Genomic DNA, 10,969 nt, shown 5'->3' on the forward strand with positions numbered 1-10,969 from the left:
TTCAAGGATGTGGAAGGCGTTCCTCATTCAAATCTGATTCATGGTTTTATAAAGCATGAAGATTATTCTTACTACTTCATCATCTATACGCTGGCTTCTAATATTCTTTGTGATGGTTATGTGTTCAATGATAGAAACTTATATAGAGAAAATCCCTTCCTTCTCAATTTGTAAACCAAAATTTTAAAAGCAAAATCCTTGAAATGAAAGGAAGACATTTTAATAACATAAGCAGCTACTGCCCTAAGCTGCTGGCATAGGCAAAAATAACAAAGGTACAAATTGTTATTTAATCTTTAAATAATTAGTCTATGTTTGCTACAAATCCACAAATAATTTAAATATATTTTCTTCTGGTTAATTGCCAGGTCAATTTATCAACTTTTAAAGGTGTTAATAAAAATGATTAATTTTTCTTCTGAATGTCCAGTGATAAACTGAACCCCAACTTCCTTACCCCAAGGACATAAAACTGATCTAAAGTGGATTAAAGTGCAAAACAAGTTCATATTTAAATGATTCATCATATGCTCTTTTACTAAAGCAATCAATATAAAAAAGAATGTAAAAGCTTGCTTTATGCTTTCAGACTTAGGTTACCTCCAAGGAACCACAACTTTTAAGCTTTTAAATCAGCGCGAATGTTATGTAAAAATACTGTGTAAGAAAAAAAAAGTGAACCAATCAAATCCAACAGGTAAAGTAGCCTAAATATCAGTAATAAGAATATTCTCCATAATCTTTTATCTAAAATTTCTATACCATCCATCTTTTTCAATGCTTTGAGAGGGCAATCAAAATAGTCCTATTTATTCAGATTTAAAACTAAATTTCTCCTCTCAAAATATGAAGGCATAAATGAAATAGAAAAGGCTCTTTTGTCCAACATCCTGAGCCTACAGATACAGAAACCACCCACAACATGATCTCATTATGTCATCATCGAGGCACCTTCTTCCCCTGTAGCATCTTGAGAAATGTGAAGGTCTTCAAGCATCTCAGCCAGACTAATTCGAGGTGCCCCCTCATCATCTGTGTCACTTTCCACAGGAATGGTGGAATCTCTGTAAGTGTTTACATTTTTTCTAATTGCCTCATCTTCTTCAAGATCTTCAAGGAAATCTTGGTATTGCCTTTCATCATCTGTATCCATGTTTTCTCTATCTCTGGCAAGCTCTTTCAGTTTCCAGTTTCTACGATGCTGACATTTGGTATGGTCATAGCTCTTCTTGATTAATACCACATCTGGGACTCTATTGGAGTTCATTTTGTTGACATGTTCACCATTTACGTTACAGTTTGCCAACTCAAACCCCAATACCAGGTCCCCGGGATTCAGAAGATGTCCCAAATGAGTGCGACAAGAATACTGTTTATCTGTATCAATTTCAGATGTTTTCTGTACCCAGACTTCCCCAAGGATATGCGTTTTTGATATCATTCCAGCACCTGCTTTGCGTTTTAGATCTTGGACTATGCTGCATTCCATCACAATAAACTCCTCTAGCTGTTTGGGATGGCATAAGGTGTGACTCCAAAAGTGCTCCTATCAATATCTGCCATTTGTAGGGTATTTGGATCTATGAGCTGGACAGCACTGGTTACGTGAATACACACACAAATCTGATTCATATTTCCCAGGCATTGCGCTAGTTTTGGAGACAGACAACATTATCCTTGCATATTGGAACAATTTCCATAGAAAAAGTGCTTTTGTAATTGTATGTGTTACTATGGATATCCTGAGAGATCAGTCTCCGTGAGGCTTTGTATCTACAAGGAACTGTACACTGAAGAAATTCTACCATCTTCTGAGCGTGCTGCTTTGAAGAATAATAGAAATCCAGTCCATCATGAATTTCTTTGATACGAAGTGTATTCTGATGCATTCCATATTTCAAAATTAACTGTTCCAGATAGTAGAAAGTTTTTTTGTGCAAAGTCTAAACATAAATGCATTATTAAATTAACAGATGAAATGCAAAAAAAAAAAGCTATCTATAGATATAGCACACTGATTTTAAAACTAAAATAATTTTTAAAGATTATCTAAAATGCAATAATCACCTCTTTCTGAACAGTTAGTTTAACTTTAAGTCTCTTAGAATGGGGCTCAGTCCAAACAAAGCCTGCATCTACAAGCCGAACCTTACTCAGAGGGGCTTTGATTGTTTTCAAACACAAAGCAAGAAGTTCCCTGGATTCTAATGCACATTGTATCCAAGTTCCTGGTGGCTGGAAATATCTTTGGCATTATTTGCAGAAAGATACAGAGACCTTTTTCGGAATGCCTTGGCTGATGTCTACTTCACTTCGCATACAGGCCACACAAATGTTGGCAGGATTTGGACTAATTACAACACCACATTCGCAGCACAAAATGTATCTGGGGGTGCGCTTGGCAGATTCTGTAAGATACTCCATGGTGCTGGGTGCCCTGATTTTTAGTTCTTATGGGCAAAACCCAAACTTCTCAAAAACCGCAACAGAACTAAACCCTGCCACCCACCCCAACAGCCTCCGCAGCTGGCCCAGTACGGTGAAGATCTCCTAATTACTAAAATTTTGCCTCACACCAAAAACATATTATTTTTTGTTGCTCTTACAAAAATAGGTATAATTTTTATTCATTCACACCAGACAACTATTGTGTTGGCTGTTGTCATTTTTTCATTTGACAGTCTAAGGGAAAAGAGGTCAGTGCCCCTGACTAAATAGTCAGGTACTGCATGTTTTAAAAATTCTTGTGGCACACCAGTGTGCCTCTTGCGGAACAGTGGTTGAATATCACTGATAGAGATAAATCTTGGAAGCATCACTTTTGTTTAAAATCCTCACCTGAGTATATTTTTCCCATTGATTTTTAGAGAGAATGGAATGGAGGGATGAGAGAGAGAGAGAGAAAGAGAGAGAGAGAGAGAGAGAGAGAGAGAGAGAGAGAGAGGCATAGATGTGAGAGAGATACATCGATTGGTTGCCTCCCACATATGCCCTGACTGGGGCAGGGCATCAAACCTGCAACCAAGGTACGTGTTCTTGACCGGAATTGAACTGGTGACCCCTCAGTCTGTGGGCTGACGCTCAACCAGTGAGCCAAACTGCCCAGGGCAAGAGTATCACTTTTGGCAAAAAAAAAAGTCACGATAATAAATGCAGAACCTCTCCCAGTAAAATACAACGGTCAAAAGCAGACAAAACTAAGCAATATGTTGTTTAAACATAAATACAGGAGTTATATTTTTAATCAAGGGAATAATAAATAACAAGCGAAAAATACAATAGTGGTTAGTCCTGAGAGGGAAAGGAAAGGGATACTTGTTTTGAAAATAAAGAGTGGTAATTACATGGGTATTCATTGAATTGCTATTCTTTTTATCTACACATACTTTATGCATATTTTCTATTTACACATTTTTTACTTTTAAAAATCTTTTAAAACTGAGCATTTGAAGGACAGGAACAACGAGCTGGAATTGATTCCATAATCACGATTCTTTACAGACAAACAATGAAAGGATTCTACATACCTTCTCAAGCAACATCCCTTGCTAGGCAGTCTCTAAAATGCCCCCTAAACACCCTCACCTCCTCGTGTTTATGTCTTTGTGTAATTCTCGGTCCTTGAGATTGGGCCAAACCTGGTGATTCATTTCCAATAATTAGAATATGACAAAAGTGAGGGGATGCCAATTCCAAGATTAGGTACAAAAAGCCTGTGGCTTCTGTCTTGCTAGCCCTCTCCTGACCTCTCACTCTCTTGCTTCTCAGATGGAAGTCAGCTGCCATGTTTTGAGCTACCCTATAAGGAGGATCATGTGGCAAAGAATTGAGGGCATCATCGATGGCATCTGGTCAGCGGCCAGCAAGTGAAGAGCTGAGGCCCTCAGTCCAATGGCCTTGAAGGAATGAAAGACTGCCTACAATCATTAAGTGATCTGGGAAGTGGAACCTCTCCCAGACAAGCTTGAGATTACTGTAGCAGCAGCCAACACTTGATTGGAGGCTTGTGAGAGATTCTGAGCCAAAGGACCCAGTCAAGCCAGCTTACATTCCAGACCTACACAAACTGAGATAATAAACATTTGCTGTTTTAAACCATTGAGTATGGGAGTAATTTTTATGCATCAATAGACACAAATATAAAGTCTGCTTCTAGGATTTATTTGAAGAACACATATATTTCTACAAAGATGTACATTCAGATATATTGATCATATTTATAATGGTGATAAAACTAAAGTAACCTAAAAATTCAATAGTAACAGAATGGTTAAATAAATTATGATACTTTAATGTAATATTAGGCAACTATTTAAAATGACAATATACCACAGACATTAACAGGATAATAAGAAACTATAAACTACACACTATGCCCATAAATTTCACAATTTACATGTAGTCATATTCCTTGAAAGACACAAATTAACTTAACATTTATTAAAAATAAATAGATAACTGGAAGTCCTATATCTATTAAATTAATTGAATAGAATTCTGAATTAAAAATTGTCCCACAAATTAAAGCCACATTAATTCATTTTTTATTTCTATAAAACTTTTAAGGAATATGTAATACCAATGCTATAAAAACTCTTCCAGAAAATATAAGATGAGAGACATTTCTTAAATTATTGTATGATGCCAGCATTACCCTGACACCAAATCCAGGCAAAATGGTATAAGAAAAACCCCAAACTAAACAAAACCCAAGATCCCTCATGAACACAGTGTGAAAATCTTTAACAAAATATTAACAAATTGATCATGTAATGTATAAAAAACTAAGTGATGTTTATTCTAGCAATGCAAAGTTGGTTCAACATTAAAAAATAAATCAATGTAATCCGTCACATTAACAGTCTAAAGAAGCAAAACCACATGATCACACATCCATTTATAATAAAGCTCTGAGCAAACTAGGAATAAAAGGAAGCTTTCTCTTCTTGATAAAGGACATTTATAACAACAATAACAACAACAAAACACTCCTAACATAATGAATGGTGAGAGAATGAATGTTTCCCTCTAAGATTGGGATCATAGCAAGGATGTTTACTGTCATCACTCCTATTAGACACCATACCCAAGGTCTTAGTCAATGCACTAATGCAAGGAAAAGATATGGAAGCTTTCAGAATGGAAAGGAAATAGAATGGAATTGGGGGGGAAAGCTGTCCATATTCACAGGCAACATGAATATCTTTGTAGAAAATTCCAAGGAATTTACAGAAAAGCTACTAGAACAGGATACAAGACCAATATTTTATTTATTGTCTATTTGTCCCACTGGAGTATGAGCTCTATAAAAAAAGAACTTCAGTCTGTTTTGTTCACTACTGTTTCCCAGGGACCAAGAACAATGTATGACACCTAGTAGGTGCTCAATAAATATTTCTTGAATAAATGGTTGAATATATGTTTCAGTGTGATTTCTCTAGAATTTGTCACCTCCTCAAAATGTGCATGATCTTGAGGAATTTACAATTCAACTATAGGGACAGAATCCAAAAGTGAAACAACTTCTACCTGAGTCATCACAGGCAGCACTGGAACAGTGCTGTGGAGTTATGAAGCGAAGGGACTTGGGACTTGAAAAGTGACTTGTGAGGATAGCCTTTGAGTGGTTGGGGTTTCAGGGGTGCAGAAGGACTCTCACAAGAAACCTTGCCCTCAGACTACACCATAATGGTAGAGCTCTTTCTGGAATCATTCCCCTAGGAAATCCAGAAAAGACTCTCTCTGAATGTCCCACATAAAAACCTTCTGTACCTCATACATCATTAAAAATTCAGGGCACTGCCAGTCTGTTCCATCAGGCTTCTCAGGTAAAAGGAAACCCAATTTAAGAAAAAAAAAATGATGCAGATCCTTGGGGTGGCAACACTGAGCCAATCTTTTGTCTCCAGGACTTCTGAAGACCTTTGGCTTCCCCAACTGCCTCTGTGTCAACTTCAAGGATCACATTTGCTCCACAGAGGCCCAGCAGCTGCCAGACTTGGCCAAAAGTGTTAGCCCTGCTGTGCTGGCCAAGTCCCTGGGTCCCTGCCAGCTTTTGCACCTTCTCTAACTCACCAGCAAACAGCTTCTCACTCTCAAGGCCACACCTGATCTGTAAGCATTTTCTCTTGAAGGATCTCCTCCTGTCCTTGAAGGATGCCCCTGAACACAAGCAACCTTGGGTGCTTTAGTTGTGCTGGAAGAAAGATAATGAATGCCCCCCTTTCCTGCTTTCTCCTTTTCTGACTACACAGTCTTATTTCCAGCTCCTGACCACATAGCTTTCTTACCTCCAGCCACTCCTGCATCTAATTTGGGTCCTACTGTCTTGCCTAGGTGGTAGCAAAGGCTGATTTCTCCCCCCGACTCTGTCATTGCTTTGCTTGGCCCACTGTCAATCAGACAGGTAGCAAAGCTCTGGTTGGTTCCTACTATGTACCAGGCCTTGGTCCAGGGAAGGCACTCTCCTCTCTTTACCCTCTCGCTGGTACCTCAGCTTCACGATCTGGGAAATGAAAGGGTTGAATTCTGTGATCTTGAAAGTTCCTACCAGCTGCCACAGTCTAGGAGAGTATTTGAATGCCTTCCTTTTGAAGCTCTGAGTTCTGTAGTAAAATGATTACCATAAAAATGTTTCCAGGTTGGTCACTGGCTTCTGTCAGGGACTCTGTTTGACAACTGTTGTGTAGACTTAAGTGATATTTACACGCAAAAAATATTTTACTAGGGGACGCCATCATTTCCCTAGTGTTAGGGGCCAAAGATAACACCCCATTACAGGCCTTCCCTGTTATATGAAGAAAGAAGGATTCATTCACTCATTCAGTTAAGCCCAACTGTGTACACAAATCTGTACTAGGTATTATAAAAAATATGCCTGATCTCACCATGGCTCAGAGAACACAAATCATCTGATTTGGGAAGGAAGGGGCTAGTCATCGGAGGCCAACCCACTCTCCACATTAACCTTCAACCCAGGGGGTTAGCCCACCCAGCTCCAGCAGCACTGATAGTCTAACAGCCACTCCTTAGAATAGGAGAAAGCAAACTCCCCATAGCTTCTGCCCTTGGATGCTAGTTCTTCAGCATCCTTTGCTTTATACTCACAACTAATTAAATCTCCCCTCCAAAGATATAAAGATATAGCTCTTCTCATTCTTCCCTTCCTCAGGCTACATAGCCTGTTACTGCAGCCATTCCTCAGGTGACACCTGTGTGCAGGGTTTGCTGTCCACCATACTCTCTCTGTTCCCATTTCTTTGAAGCAGCGTTCTGTGTTTCATCCTGGAAATCTTTATCTTGCAGCAGATCACAAAGATGCCAGTGGAACAAAGACCACCACACGGGTTGCATTGGGATTGTAAAGTGGAAAGAGATGTCTTTGCTCTTAGAAAAGAATTTATGAACTCAGAGACAGTTCTCCAACTACTATCAATTTTTTTAAACTTATCCCAGAAAGGCCATTAGAAATTCCTCTAGTTCCACCCACATCTTGTTCTGATATTGACAGATGGGGAAGTGAAGAGACTTGCTGAAGAGCACACATGAGTCTTGGACAGAGTCACACTTGGTCCCCAGATCTTTTTATCCCCAGCTCAGTTTTCTTCCCCCCGTGCCACATCATGACTTCACAGTTTATCAAGTGATTACTACACCCACCTGGTCATCAGATCCTCATAACAAACCATTTCCAGTTAAACAAATGCCCACAAAGGGACACTGACCTGTGGTTACCAACAAGTGTTGGCAAGTGTTCAGAACAGGAGAGGGGATAGTTACACTGATCTCTGCCATTGACAGTCTACTTATAGAGGCTAGAAAAACAAGTTGGCTGTCTTAGAGACACCGAGTTTCTTGTTTCTGGAAGAAGAATAGATGCTAGATGACCACTTGGCAGTTCTGCGATGACGTGAGTCTCCACTGCCCCACTCATTTCCAGGGCAACATTTGCTCTAACTTGTCTGATGGGGCTCATGGCCTTTTTGGCAGTAGAGGTATGGAATGATGGCCACCTTGACCAGGCCCTCAGATATGTGGAAAACCAGATGCCAGTGACATGTGATGCTCCCATGGTAAAGTGGGTGGCAGGTGGCTGCCATGGTACCTTCTTGCCATAGGACTTTCCAGTACTGAACTTTCAGCTACTATTCTCATGTAGTCACATCTCAGCCTGACCTGGAATCAGAGGACTGAGCACATAACTTTGTCAAATCACAATTTCCAAAGAACATCTATTTCATGGCACAAATTTTGGCCTTCTTGTTTTGTTTTTTTTTGTTTGTTTGTTTTTTTTATATATATTTTATTGATTTTTTACAGAGAGGAAGGGAGAGAGATAGAGAGCTAGAAACATCGATGAGAGAGAAACATCGATCAGCTGCCTCCTGCACATCTCCCACTGGGGATGTGCCCGCAGCCCAGGTACATGCCCTTGACCGGAATCGAACCTGGGACCCTTCAGTCCGCAGGCCGACGCTCTATCCACTGAGCCAAACCGGTTTCGGCAAGGGCCTTCTTGTTTGACAAAGGCCCTGGACAGCTTCAGGAAGCCTGCTCCTTTCTCACAGCCTCTTGCCTTCCTCAGACCTGGAGTACCAGCTTGTCCACCACAAGGGGGTGCTGGACATAGTTCTTTGAAAGAAGATCTAGATTCCCTTGGACTTTACACAATGGGGTGCTGAGAGCCTGAAGGGTGGAAGGCAAGATGAGGAGGAATGAAACTTGGCTCTTATGCATTTTAAGTGCACTGGGTCAGCTCTGTACTGCCAAGATTCTTAGGGGAATCACTTTGGAAACATCTTCTAAATCCTTTTCTTCTGGCTTTAATCATCTCTCAGCACAGTTTAGGGTGCAGAGAAACAGAAGAGAGTGGGGTGAGGGGAGCCAAAGAAGTGGCCCTAGCAGGATTCTCAGTGCAACTCTGACTGAGGGCACATATTCAAGGCCCTGTGCTGTGGTAGTACAGAGATGAAAAAGCCCCCTGACATGTCTGCCTCTCCCTACAATTTATTTACCATCACCATTTCACAGTGTACAATCTAGTGGGAGACACTAGAAGCCCAACCAACTAATTTTATTCAAATAATACAGTATTGGTAGTGCAGCTCAGGCTGGGGGTGACAGCTTCTGTAGGTTGGGAGCAGTTGGAGACTCAGATTTCACCCTGTGCTCAGACCTCAGGGGCCTTAGCCTACCCAAGCCTGGCCCCTGCCCCACCACACTTGCTTGGCTCACAGAAAGATCACCTGGAAACCTGACCTGGAGATCTCAGCGCCTAGCTGCAAGCTCGGTAATGGGCATGCTTCTGAACCATGGGGTTTGGTGGAGCCCTGGTTTTATTTTCTGGGTGCTGGCACTCTCTTCTTCACTCAACCAACTGGTTGCAAGTCACCTCTGCCCCCAGCCCTTGTTGAGCACAGCATGTGTATATCTTGGGGTATGATCCTAATCACATCAGTCCTTGGGGTTTCCTTGCCCAGTACCCCTTCCCATAGCACAGCCTGAGGTGGCAAGCCCATCTGAAAGCATTGGGGCCAGGATCCTTCACCTTAGGACCCTGCTGCATGTCACGGGCCATGGTTCTTCTGACAGTAACAAACCCTGTGATGTGCCAGGGGATTTGAGACCCTAGGCCAGGGGTGGGCAACCTTTTTGTGAGTGCGTGCCCAAATCAGCAAAATCTCTGACTCAAAATTATTTTGCGTGCCAACCCTAATTTTTTGAGAACATGTTATACCTACTTGATATCTCTTAAGGTGTACGTATGTGAAGAACCTTGAAGAAATAATAAAATTCATTCAAGCGACAAAAACACAGTATATAATGATGAAAAATAAGAAATTTATTCCGCTTTCGTTAGTACCGGTAGGCAAAGCGAGAGAGAAGGTTTCATTTTTATAGAGTGAAATTTTGAATAAGTAGGTGAGGCGGTTGTCTTGTCAATGAAAACCCGTTGCGTCTGAGGCTGAAACCAAAACACTGGTCAGATCTAGGAAGGCAGGGAGAGTTAAGGCAGAGGCATAGAAATTGCTCTTCCCCTCTCTCGTCAATCTATGTCTATGGTCTTTAAGATAACTTGTTATGTAAAATTATTTATTTATCTAAGATGCACCTACACTGAATTTATCTGAAAAATAAAAAAGTCGATATTAAGAAAAAAATTGTAAATGGAAGATTATAAGAGAGGGTTTCGCGTGCCAGCAAAAGTTACTGGCGTGTCATGTTTGGCACACGTGCTAGGAGTTGCCCACCCCTGCCCTAGGCTGACCCTGCATCATGCTGGGCAGGGGTAGGGCCTGGTTCACTGCTCCCCAGCACCTATTTTTGCTTTGCAAGAAGGTCCAGGGGCCCTACTTAGTGCATTACAAGTCTTAACTCCTAGACCAGGTGGGTGAGAATAATCCTCAGTCATGGTCCCTAACCATTCCCTAACTCCATTAGCAAGTCCCTTCACTAGCTCTAAGATGCTAACTTAGCTCTCCTGCAGATGGAGCTGGGAAAAGTAGCCTGCTGTAAATTTTAGGGAAATGGTTGAGAGTCAGGAGATAAGGGGCCCTGTGAGGTCTTCACCCAACTTGCAAACTTTCCTTAGCCTCAGTCTTTCTATCTGTGAAATGGCGATGGTAAATAAATTGTAGGGATTGTGAATAGTCTCTGTCAAAAGAAGAACCTGACACATGTTTTGGGGGTAATGGTGGTGGCCTGAGGCAATGAAGATGAGGTAATGGATTCAAGGAAAAATTCTCTCCTTGAGTAAAACTTCCATTTCATTGCCCAGGGGGTCCTAACAAAAGAAGTTTTTACTAAAATAACCCCCAGCCAAAACTCCTTGGTTATTTTTTTTTCTAGAAATGGAACTAAGTTTGTTTTTTTTCACCAGGGGGCATATTTTATCCATATTTATTTTTAGAAGAAAAAAACCCATCACACCCCTTTATAAAGAAGCCAGAGTTTCTGTCTTTCTCATTTT

At 40.9% G+C, this 10,969-nt stretch overlaps 1 pseudogene; it reads right to left on the reverse strand.

Annotated features, from left to right (window-relative positions):
* Positions 1–873: 873 nt before the first annotated feature.
* On the reverse strand, positions 874–2,424 carry LOC102250696 (annotated as a pseudogene).
* Between the last annotated feature and the right edge of the window lie 8,545 nt (positions 2,425–10,969).

This window comes from Myotis brandtii, unplaced genomic scaffold, assembly GCF_000412655.1.
Source record: "Myotis brandtii unplaced genomic scaffold, ASM41265v1 scaffold695, whole genome shotgun sequence".
NCBI lineage: Eukaryota > Metazoa > Chordata > Mammalia > Chiroptera > Vespertilionidae > Myotis > Myotis brandtii.